This window comes from Coptis chinensis, chromosome 9 (assembly GCF_015680905.1).
Source record: "Coptis chinensis isolate HL-2020 chromosome 9, ASM1568090v1, whole genome shotgun sequence".
Taxonomy (NCBI): Eukaryota; Viridiplantae; Streptophyta; class Magnoliopsida; order Ranunculales; family Ranunculaceae; genus Coptis; species Coptis chinensis.
Genome location: NC_141464.1, coordinates 84,120,042 through 84,133,143, shown reverse-complemented (window position 1 = coordinate 84,133,143; position 13,102 = coordinate 84,120,042). Strand labels below are relative to the sequence as shown.

General features: G+C 36.9%; 1 long non-coding RNA gene across 1 annotated transcript; it reads left to right on the top strand.

Moving 5' to 3' along the window:
• The first annotated feature begins 3,367 nt into the window (after positions 1 to 3,367).
• LOC147478949 (uncharacterized) lies at positions 3,368 to 11,681 on the top strand. Its single transcript, XR_015208071.1, has 2 exons — positions 3,368 to 6,669; positions 6,749 to 11,681. It is a non-coding gene; the product is annotated as an uncharacterized LOC147478949 (long non-coding RNA).
• The last annotated feature ends 1,421 nt before the right edge of the window (positions 11,682 to 13,102 follow it).

Here is a 13,102-nt window from a genome sequence, read left to right as displayed (position 1 = left end):
AATTAGAATCTGCAGAACATCTCTTTTTCACTTTGAGTGGATTCGAAAAGGTTGGTTTGACTCCCAATTGGGGTTGCGAATAACTCCACCAAGACTCACCTTTCTTGAGGGGCGTAATCGAGCTATACCTCACTTGGTGCAATTCAAGGACAAGGACCCTACTGGGTGGGACTCAACCATGTAGATATGGAGGTCCGAAATGAGATGAAATTTGAAAAAGGAGTGCTTTGAGACCGCATCATCCACTTTAGAGTGCTAGCGGATAAATGCTATGCAACCTTTAAGAGAAGAATTCTCTATCTCAAATCCCCATTAATTGGAATCTTTTAGATAACTTGTTTCCGACATGGATACATTGTGATTAGGTTTGATGCTTCTTAATTACTTCAGGTTTTTTTGGAGCAATAGCTAGCAATAGTGAAGGGGTCATGATTGGAGCAGCAATCCGAAGGTTCAAGGTTCAGGATGTTGGGGAAGCAGAAATGGGAGCAGCTGAGGTGGCCATATTACTAGCAAGGCAACTCAACTTTGGTAGCTATGTTATAGAAGGGGATAACTTGGAAGTGATGCAGGCGCTCCAAGGGGCAGCATGTCCTTGGCATCTGGAAGTGCTGAAGGCTCACATTTTCTTTGTAGTGCATGCTTTTAACTCCTGTACTTTTAATTGGATCAGTCGGCTGTTTAATGGGGACGCAGACTCCTTAGCGAGATGGGCATACCATCAGCTGGGAAGCTCTGAACTCCCAAAGTGTATGGTTGAAAACTCCTGTGTTCCTATTCACCTTTAGGTGCTTTAATTTAAGGATAGTATGTTTACATCGAAAAAAAAAAAAAAAAGAGGATTCACCACATACAGCAGCTTCATACAAAGGAATTATTCAGTTGGTTCTATATTCCATTCTGTAACTCTGTATTCGCTCTACTTACTATGTACTTTCTAACTACTTGGGAAGTTGGAATAATGCTTGGAGCACAGAAGTTGTATGTGGTGAAGAAGTCAAACCAATGCATATGAGTGTACGTGTGTGCAAAAAAAAGAGACTTGGGCTTACTTGTAGGGAGGTACAGTAGTTGATGACCAAGATGGTGAGTTTAGTGATTCAGCTGAAAGGGGTTAGAAGAAAGAGAGCTGTTGAATTCCCATTTTTAAATGTGAATGTTTTGTGTTCTAAAACTGACTAAAAGGCCGCAAAGTCAATAAGAGATATTCCCTACCTCCCTACCTCACCTCACCAGTGTCAAAACAAACAAACTTCCAACTTACTCTAATATATTGTTCTTTAACTTGTACCCTGTTTGCTTTCATTCTTTTCTCTCTTAATTAATCTATGTAAACTTAATTCAATGGTTTGATTCTTATTGGGTCGAGCCACCAAATCCTAATGTCTTTTTGCATATTCTGTCTTTCATTTTTATTATATTAAGTGGTTGAGTGTAACCGATTAATACTCCCCTCCCTACCTTTCTTTATAAAAACATGCTTTTAGGCTCACCTCAGCATAAATGATACCTGGATAATAAGCCAATGTGGTCACATTATTGGATGTGTTGGTTTGCAAATGAGGATTCGAAGTGTTTAATTTATTATCCACTTTTTTTTCATCTTATATATATTTTTAAGGATTAATTTGACTCCCTTTCATTAGCTGGATATTTGTCCCTTGTCATGGATATATGCATGGTCAACATGCACTTAAATCTTCAAAATCATGTAGAAACTCCTGAAAATAATGTCCATTATTATTTTTGAAACATATTCGAAATAACGTTATAATCTTTCTTATGACTCTTGTAAAGACTAGATTTGTGATTAGTCTTACAAAGTATGAGAATGAGATTATGTTGTAGATTTGACTGAATTCTATTATGTGGAGCTGCCTATCTCCGTATCAAGTTCTCTAGCAAACTCGAATTAAGTCGGACATAGTTTATGAAAATAGATTTTGAAGATGGAGTATGTGACATGGAAAAGATGTAGAGTCAGCAAGAATCATCTAATTATCCTCCTTTAGTACTCCCTTAACATCAATTATATTTAATGAGATGACTTTTGGTGCTTCATTCCGTCCCATTGATGATGACCTTTGGTCTTTCTATAACCATTTAGTAACTCAAGCACATAATAACTCATAACTCTTGAAATATCTGGTTGCTATGATCCAATAGATCAGTCATTAGTTAACTTGATTAATGATAAAATACGTGTTATTAATGTATTCAATATGAATATATGTCTCTCACAACTCCTACGAAAATAAGTGTTTTGTCTTAAATTTAAGTAAAATATATTTGAGGATCGGAATTGAGGATGAATGATGAAGCTAACTATTGTAAGTTAAAGATTGAGTAGAGTTTTGGGACTATTTGGTAAACAACTCCCGACTCTTGAGTCCTGAGGCCTTATAAATGTTACTTTTATTTGCTTGCTATACAGTATACACTTACACATTTTATGTACATAAATCAGAAATGAGTTCAACAAGTAATCAACCGATTTCGGTGTACTTTTCACCAATAGACTGACCTTTTTCATTCGGATAAATTCATAAATTTCCTCTTTTTCCTTCTCTGGAGCATATGACACAAGGCTATTATTCAATTTATATATAGAGTACAATGTCCCGAGTTAAAAAATTATGCAGGATAGCAAAAAAGAGTTAAAAAAATTATGCTATCCTGTCGTTTTTAACATTTTTTTCCTCAATGCTAGACTGTCAGTGATAATCGTTAGTAGCACTATCACACGAGAGATAGGTAGCATAATTGAGTATTTTTTTTTTGGCGAAAAAACATTATAAAAGCATTTCTAGGTGGTGGCGATATCTTTTAAATTTGGTTTTCGGGTTCAAATTTTGACTAACTCTTCGGTCGAAATATTGCGAAAATGCGATTGATACTACCACCTATAGATCTTATTGTCCGTGGACATTATCATGCCACCCCTAAGTTGAAAAAACTCACGCGACATTCCCACTATCGCACCAAATTGAAAAAGTAAAAAAATAACTCTAGCGACATTAGTGCGAGTTATTTTTCACTGCCTCAAAATAAAAAAAAAAAAAATCAACAACATTTAAACAAAACCCCGCTCACATCACGATTTTTACCCCAAAAAAAACGAGCGGAAAACAGCAGAAGCCAAGAAAATATACGTATATTTAAGTTGGAATTCAGGGGAAATTATTTTTCTTTCAAATCTGTTTTTTGATGTGAATTATACTAGTAGATTAGATTTTCTAATATTTGTGGATATAATAAATTATTAAATTATAACCAGCCCATATTAGTAAATTCTGGCCCAGCCCATACCAATAGACAGCTCATAGTTGCACCGCCTCAAAATAGAAACTCACTACTATATAAACAAAACCCCGCTCACTTTTTTTCCCTCTCATTAAAGAAAACAGCAGAAGCCAAGAAAAGATACGTATATTTAAACGTTTATTTATTATTATTATTTTATCTGTTTGTCGTTTTTGTTTATTGATGTGAATTACAAGTAGATTAGTTTTCTGTTATCTCAGATTTCATATTATTATTTGTTAGTTGTATTTATTATATAACCTCTAGTTAGTTACCTGAAGTTAGGAAAGTATCATAGTAATAATCAGTACTAGTATACGATAGGGGTGTGCACGGGGCGGTTCGGGTCGGTTTCAAGGCCAAACCGATCCAATCCGATGCTAATGGATAACTGACCTATATGATTCGGTTCGGATCGGTTGGTTTTGTTGGGTTTATCGGATTTATGCACACCCCTAGTATACGATGGTGACGAAGAACTGTTGCTGTTGAGAAGTGGAGATAAGGAGATGTAAATGGGAGTGGGTTTTACTGGTGGAAAGAGAAGATTAGGGAGGAAGAAGAAGGGGGAAATTAAGCAGTCATTGACACAACGAACGTGACAACGTTTTTCTATATCCCTAGGCACAAGACAATGAGCAGAATTTTTCCAGACTTTCAGGCATTGAGCGGAATCTTTCTAGACTTTCAGGCATTGTTTTGTTACAAAATCACTAAAACCTTTTCTAAAATCTCTGTTTTCCTTTTCAAAATCAGTAGAAACTTTTTGTTGTGTTTCCCTATTATTTTATTTCTCGTATTATTTTTACACAGAATTTTTTTTGGATAAAATATAAAACATCTTTTCAAACTCATTTTATGTGACCAATGTCAGTTAAAGGAACTCTAGATTATGATATTTGGTTTATTTCTCTTTTATACAATAACTTTTCTTTTTCATTTATATTTGTAAGTGAAATGTCTTGTGGGGAACGCTGGTAACGACATTTCTTTCACTGATTTATGTGACCTATGTCTTTGTGGGGAACGCTGGTAACGACATTTCGTTCACTTATTGATGTGACATGTGTCTTTTTGGGAACGCTGGTAATGACATTTAAACTTTCTGTTATGATTTTCACTTATAACAGTTTTTCATTCTACTACATTTTTATGACGACAACGATTCTTTTATAAAACTATTTGTCAAACTGTCCTTTTTGTTTCTTGATTTGTTTAGCACTTATTCTGTTATTCATGTGACAAATGTCTCTGGAACTCTAGATACATTTGGTATACAGCTTCTTGTTATGATTCCTTTATTTATAACAGCTTGTCTTTTTACTACTGTTTTACAAATATAAAACCCCTTATATATGTATAAAAGATCGTCTCTTATCTACGTCTTGTGTTTTATTTTTCAATATGTAATAGTTTATATTGATGATTTTTTACTTTAAAACAATAGCAATTAGTAAAATCATCATACTTAGATTTTCAAAGTTGTCTTGAACGAAATAGAAAAACAATTTTTTTGTTGTAAATTGTTGAAATTTAATGGAAGGGGCAAGAAATGGAAACAATCAGTGCTCAATCAGTGCAACTAGCTTTGTTTTGAGAGGATCCCACTGGAACCCTATCATCAACCAATATAGGTCATGCCCTTCTTGGACTATCTGATAGACGACGCAACTAGCTTTGTTTTACCACGCAGTGCTCAAAAGGAGCAAGTTGTTCATCCTGGTTCCTCACCTTGCTTGTTGCTGAGCTCCTGCTTCTTATCTTATTCAACCTTGTCTCTCTCCTTTCCCAAGTTCCGTACTGGTGTCTGGTGTCGTACTCGTTCTAATGTTGTATCCGACCTCTAAAGATTCCTGACCCAACAAGCATTATGCCCAGGATGAAGGTGCAAAACCTTGAGAGCATCATGGGCAATGCATGGGAGATCAAACAACAGGCAAGGATGAAATCACATGTCAAGCCAAGGCGCAAATCCTTGAGAGCATCATGGACAATACGGGGGAGATCAATCAGCAGCCAACGATGAAATCACATCGTTATACTCAAGAAAGAAACCAATGTTTTTCCTGCTTCCTACCTCTATTTCTTTCTTTATATTCCTTCACCTTCTTATTTTTATGTTTGAAAGAATGGTATGCTTAAATTTAAACATTCTGTTTTTCTAGTGTCTTGATGTGCAACACTTATACCCTTTTTGGTAATCAGGGATAACCATCTTCTTAATCATATTTTATTGCCTTCAATCACACAAACATGCAAAGCTCCCATTTTGTGTTATGCGAGAATCACAGAGCTTGCTTTGAAGAGAAAGACAATATGGATGAGAGAGGCGAAGGGTGAGCCAACTTTCAACATTATCATTGACGGGGAAGGGAAAGATACATATTTGATCTTTTCTTCTTAATAATTTTATATTTTTTAATTGAAGATCCTTATTCAGGAAAAAGGAAAAAAAATCCCAAACCAGTCATCCTTTATTTATTATTATTATTTTCTATATGTTTGTTTGTGAATTGATACTCTAATAGTTTAACTAATAACCCTAATCTGTTGCAAACCCTGATTAGTTACTATTTCGTTATCGGTTCTTCAACTTTTCTAACAATAATATTTGTTGATGAGAAATTTTATGGGTAACCCTAATCATCTACACTTGATTCTTAACTTATTATCATCCCAAACTTTACATATGGTAGATCAGCCTTTTGATCGTCAGCACTTTTACCTCTAGATTATGTAACTTTCCAGCTTTTGAAAGCATTAAGAATAATTTGTATACACATATAAATAGATTTTAGCAATCAATTGTATATTTCTAGCTGTTATCAATTGGAGATCTTGTGTTTTTAAAGTGAGTTGCCAAGTACATGTGTCGTCAGTACAGATATATAGCTTTTGGACTGAACAGATCACTCCTCATTTTATGAATTGTCATGGAAGAACGATGTCTTCAAACAGATTATTACTAAGCTTTAAGCTCTTCATGTGTTACTTTGGTGTTAGTCTTTTATGTTCTGTTAGGTTGCTTTGAGCTGTTCATGCTGCTTCTTCATTGCTTGTGCTTCCTCTTTGACTCTAACCAAGCGAAGAGTACTAGATCTTTGTCTAGTATCATCTCCTATACCAGTGAACGCTTTTTCTAGTATGATTTTCTTATTCGGAGTATTTGCTAGCACGATTGAGGTTTTATCCAATTATCCAAGGTATTGTCTTTCTCGTTAGATAAGGTATGAAGATCCCCACAGCAAAGAAGGTATTTGAGCTTCCTTGGACTGGGGTAGTTTTTCAAATTGGAGGGGCAAAGAAGTGAGGAGGGGGATCATTGAGAAAGATGGAGCTGTTTGGGTAGCTGAGAAACTTCTGGAGGTCTTGGGAAAAGAAATGGTGGTGGATCAGGATCCTTGAGAAAGATGGAGCTGTTTGCGTAACTGAGAAACTTCTGGAGGTCTTGGGAAAAGAAATGGTGGTGGATTGGGAACCAGGAAGAAAGAGATTCGAACAAACTGTGTTGGTGATGAAACTCAAATGTAATGGGTTTTGGAAGGTTTGGAAAGTTAGTATACTACCTTTTTCAAGAAAAGGTACTGAGGTTAAGGCCTTCCATAAGATGAGTGGAGAGGGTGGACGACATTGCTAATGGTTTCTGTAATTTCAGTAATGGGGTGGACACGCCAACTGATTGCCACCGTCCATTACCCAGAGCATATTGTTTGTTTTGTACTTCCGTGTAGCTCTCGCTCTAGTAGAAGGTGGGAGGGAGGAGCTCAGTAGAGACCATGAAAGACCATCAAATAAACTAAATACCATTCAACGGGTCGTTTGTATAGAACTTTAAGTCAATAACATAGAACATATGTGGAAGACCCTCAAAAGAAAGCTGATTATTTTCAAGTATTTGATGAGTGGAGAAGAAAATACAAGTTATGGGATGAAATTTTCATTGAAAGGGGGGATTAAATCCATTTGATAAAAGGAAAAAAAACATGACAGACCCATACAATCCAGGAGGGATCGGGAAGAAGGTGATGACATGTCTCTCTCAATGACACGCGGTAGTCATAGAGTGCTAGGTCAATAGAGGCAACTGATCGGTGTGGAGGAACGTTGGGTGCGTGGGTTGTGATGGGAACCACGATGGTTTTAGATGATCTATTCAATCTAAGAGGGTTCAGGGAAGAAGATGATGACGTGTCTCTCTCAATGACACGTGGTAGTCATAGAGTGCTAGGTCAACAGAGACAACCAATCGGCGTGGAGGAGCCTAGGGTGGTGATGGATTGGTTTAGATGAGAATCACCTTAATTTGAATGGGGTATAAGGACAGGACATGGTGGAGAATGAAGAAACATGATCAACTAATAGCCCACTGGTTAATGGATTATGTGGATCTGTTAGTCATGTTACAACTTCAAACCCAATTGGAAATAGAAACTGATCTGGGGCAGTGTGGAGTCCCGCTGGCCTAAGGGTTGGCTCAGGCCATGGGGCAAGCTACGGGGGTCATGCAGAACATGGGGGTTATTTATACGGGTCAATTGGTCAATTCAGACCTTTCTTCTAGGTGGTGAGTGGTGACGGCTCAATGAAAGAAGACAAGTGAGGTTTAGTCACTTGGATCAGGCTTAAAATGATCAATCAATTATGGATAAATTAGACTTATTGTTGTCTAGGGTCCATGATCAAATTGGACTTCCAAACTGCACAATTTCAAAAGAAGACATGTTCATTCTCACAGGAGGAATACTGTTGTTTGTGTGTTGGAACATGATAGCGACGACTAGAATCATTACTGGGGAGACGTCTAATTGTGTGCTGGTTGATAATGAAGAAGTCACATATGCTTGTGCTGAACCCTTCCTGTAAATTTAGTTACAACTACAAATCCGTTAACGAGTCGCATTGATAGATTTTTGGTGTCACTGGAATGAGAGAAGTATCCTAAAGAAGTAGAAAATTCCAAGAAAAATTTTTGGAGCATTGCCCGATTTTATTGGTATGTGAAGCAAAGAGGGTGGATCTAGGCTCTTCAGATTTGAAATGATGGTAGTCTTCCCCTTTGATGGAGGAGCAGTGGAAATCTTTTAACTTCAATGGAAACGTGGGGTTCATGTTATGGAAAAAAATGATTAGTCTTCACTCTTCAAAGATAAAGCAAAGATATGGAACAAGGAGGTCGTCTTTGGAAGGGTGAACATGAAAATGAAAATAGGAGTGAAGTTGGAAGAGTTGAGCTTGATTTTAAAGAGGAGGTAGACAATCTATCTAATGTGGAGAGATTGAGAAGAATTCATCTTAAGTAAGAATTCAGTAGTTTTTTCTTATGGTTTTATTTTATGGATGAGAGACAAAAGTTTAGGATGGAGGAAGTGAATGAATGGGAAAAAATACTAAAATTTTCACAAGATGGCCAAGGTAAGGGAAATATTAATAATTTGCCTAAGCTTTGAATCAAGAACAGGATTGTGGAGCATGGGACTACTATTGCTAATCGTGTTGTAAAGTATTGTAAAAATCTCTATCATGAACCATATCATGTACCATGTAGATAGAGACCAAGGGTGGATGGGCTACAATTTGATAGAATCTCAAGTGAAGACAAAGAAAGGTTGGAATCTTATTTACTTGAAGAAGAGGTGAAGAAGGTTGTGGATAGGCTCAGGGGTAATAAGGCGTTAGGACCGGATGGATTTCTGATTTCTTTTTTCAAAACGTCTTGACATTTTGTTAGAAGTGATGTTATGAGGATTTGGAGGAATGTTATGACAATATTGCTCGATTGGCGTATTAATACGACACTCACTCTAATCCCTCAAAAGGAAGGTGTCAAAGATCTCAAGGATTATAAACTTATTAGTCTCTTGGGTCAACGTACAATTAGTCTCTTGGGTCAATGTACAAGATGAATACCAAGGTTCATAGTTTGGAGGTTGAAGGGAGGTGATGGGCAGCATTAGCTCCAATTTTCAAAATGCTTTTCTGAGAAAGAGGCAAATTCTTGATTGTTGCTTGATAGTAAATGAGCTAGTGGATGCTAAGAGGAAAATGGTTAAAGTGGACTTCATGAAGGTATATGACTATGTTTCTTTAAAATTAACTTGATTTTGTGATGGAAAAGATGGTTTTGGAGTAGTATGGAGAAAAAAGGGTATGTCTCGATGGCTCAATTCTCTAGACTAATCAAGTTATCAATGGCGTTCCTCATGGTTTCCTTTGAAGTTCAAGGGGTTTAAGGCAAGGTGCTCCTCTTTCACCTTTTTTGGTTTGGGCACCAAGGTGCTTAATTGGATGATCAATTCATTGGTGGTTGGGGGTCTTTGATGGGCTGGAGGCTGCAAATAGGGAGGATGCTGTCTTCATATCTCATCTATGATTCGGGATGGTAGTACAATGTTCTTTGCTAGTGCAATGGTTGAGGATGCTCACAATATTGAGCATCTTTTTGCCTGTGGTTTGAGTTGATCTCCAGGTTGATGATTAGTTTGTTCAAATCCAAAATTGGGGGGGTATAGCAAATGTCGTGTGGAGTGTGAGGTGGACATGTTACCTACAACTTACTGTGATTGAGAAGGTTGCCTCAAGGCTTGCGGGATGGAAGACTAAGTGCCTATCTAAAGGAGGGAGGTGTACTTTGGTCAAGTCAACTTTGAGTGATATTCCCTACCATTTTTTCTCTTTATTTCCAATTCCTATAGAAAGTTGAGAAGTTGTTTAGGGGCTTTATTTCCAATCCTAATACTTTCAGTTAGGCTGAGCTGAGAACCACTACTTCAGTCCAACAATTAAAGTTGGAGAGGGAGGATTTGCTCCTGTTTATATGGTAGTATTGAGTTTTGCTGGCTGTTATAAGTTTCAATCTCTCATTAGGCGTGGCATGTGGAGTGATATTGGTACAACAGAAATTATAAGAACAGACACACACACACACACCAACAGTCCAACACACTTTAAAGTGATATATCTGCTGAAAATTGTGTCATCAATGGTGAGGATATACCATGATAGCCATAGAAAAAAAAGGGGAGAGGGTTGTTATAATTTAAAATTGCAAAAAAATTTCTGAGTTTTCATCCTTTTCGTAAGGTTCTAGGTTTTGTTGGTTGAAACGATGAAGAAGTACTCATCCCATCTCATCTCCTGTTCTAGTTTGAATTTTACATGAAAAAGTTCCCCAGGAAAACATGCTCAACCTCCCGCAAATTGACTTTAGTTGATCTTTATCTTTAGTAAAGACGGAACTACGGAAGGTATGAGAATTTACTTTTAGATAGTTTTGATTCATGTAATGGACTCTAGTCCTTGAAGCATCTTTTCCATTTCGTAGCATCATGAATTAGGGTCCCTCAACTCAAGGGCATCTAGCATATATTCTTGACCATGTCCGCTGGGGGCAAAATATTTCCACTCTTGCTGTCTTGCACTGCTAGATCCTTTAAGAGAAAGACAAAAGGGCTTGTTTTTGTATGTTTTCTTCCTTTCCATAATTGGAATCAGAAACTCATGTTTTATGTAGTTTTTTTTACCAAATTAGTTGCCACTCTTAATCATTTGAGATTATCTCAGCTTTACGTAAGTCGTACTGATCTGCAATATATGTCTTTAGGTGGATACTTGGTTTGGTTAAAATTATGATAGAAGCCACTACTGTGAGGAAGAAACTGGAAGGCAAAATAGCAATCACTGGTGGACTCAGCAAAGCTACTTTGCTTTTCTTTGCCTATAGCGCATGTCTGTTTTATCCTCAATATGTTTATTCTTTCTAATGGACTGGCTGTTTGCATTTAACATGTGTCGCATGGGTGTATGCGTGAAATACACAGCATCAGCACGCAAGTGTTATGGTGGACAGTGTGAGAGGAGGATTTATGGTGCCAGGTGGGGGAGTAACTGTAGGTAAAATCCTCTACTTCAAGATTACATCATGTTAGAAACATGCATTGATGGAGTCGGTTAGATCAGCTGATCAGCAGGTTCTGAATTGGGGAAGAGTATGGATAATAGTAAATTGTGTTCTTCCAGCTGGAGTTGCTAAACGCCTAAACCTGTGTTTATTCACTTTATTGTGGGGTTTGGTATGTAGGGATAAAGAGACTGCAGATGAGATTTGTTATTCTGTAGCCTGGTACACAACTATCGTTGTTCACTCATAACATGTGGATTGGTGGATTTCCCATAGTTGGTGCTGCTGCGCATGTATCCATTTTATGTTAAGAGACTATGATCTACTACTCAATCTAGGCTTCGCGATCATATCACTTCTCAACTGGGCATGCACTTTCCAGGCTTTTACAGTTTTGGTTTGTACATTAAAGAGGGTACCCTACACTGTGGTTCGTAAGTGCGTTTCTCTCTATAAAAAATAAAACAAAAACGGTGCCTTACGAGATGGAATGTGCGTGAGAGGAATGTCATATTCTGTCTGCCAAATCAAAAGGAATCGTGAGCTCTAAAGTCCTTGACACCTTGTAAAACTGGACCTTCACACCATAAATTGGTCAGAAAGGAAATAAAATTAATTAAATAACACACACGGAGTCGTGGATTGATGCTTCACAGTTCACTCACCATGGACCAAAATTTGTTCGGAAACAGACTGCAGAAAGTTTGTTTTTTTTTCCCGATAAACAGACTGCAGAAAGTTTCATTGCAAGCATTGAAGTCGTGAAGTATAAAACAGTAATTTTTCCTTCAGCTATGGTTTGTCCAACAATGCAAATGCAGGATTAGCTAATGATGGAAATCATTAATATGAGAAAAAAAGATTTATTAACGAAATTTCGATTTTGACAATCGTATGTCGTGTGTGATTAGCCTTATAATAGTCTTATTAGATCTAATCATCTAAACACCATAAACTCACAGATACAGTAGCGCTCAGTTGGCCTACTTTGGTTAGCAAACAATCTGGGAAGTAGCCGGAATAAAATTAAACGTAGTATCCCAAGCATATCGGAACTTAATTGAAGTGTATCCATTTAAGTGTCCACCACCTTTGAGTTGACAAATGTCTCCAATCTTGCTGAAGATGGATGGATCAATAACAATAGCACTGCTGAAGCCAGAGCAATTAAACTCTATTAGTTTCTGCATGCATTTGCAGTCATTGATAATTGTCACTTCATGCTCCACCTTTCCCTTAACATCCCTTCCAGTTCGGTTCTGAGTGACCTTAATATTCCTCAAGGAACACTGACATAACCCTGAAATTAATTGAACGCAAAGTGAAATCATATATCAAGTTAGTTATCAAGAATTTGGTTGTGAACGCTGTTACAGACTTATAGTGTCCTGTATTGTAAGTTATATGTCTGTTTTTGAAAGCGTTTTGAGGAAATGAAAACATAATCTTGCAATGGTTTGGACAACAGTTGATCAAAAGGTATTTGCAGAGTTCCGTAACTGCACTAGGCTAAAGTTGATTTGAATTGCCAATAATAAATCCAGTATCAATAAAATATCCTGATAATACAGAATTTAAAACCAAACCTTGTCCCAGTAGAGTGAGAAAGAGAACTGCATAAAGACACTTAAGAGCCATTGGCATTGGAGATATCTGTTCTTTGAATTTCTTTTGTCCTTCTAAGGTATATTGTGGTGCAGCGTGAAAAATTTATAAAGCAGTGAAACAAACAAAATCTTCAGAAAAATAACAAGAAATACTCGCTAAATATAGCTCATTTCAAAATCTCGTAATTATTCCTTCCACTTTATTGGGGTAAATCTTAAATTACCAAATGTTGCACTATTACGAGAATTTTCCTAATATTGTTGAATTGATGATGTTGACAATTTCATGTTGGGT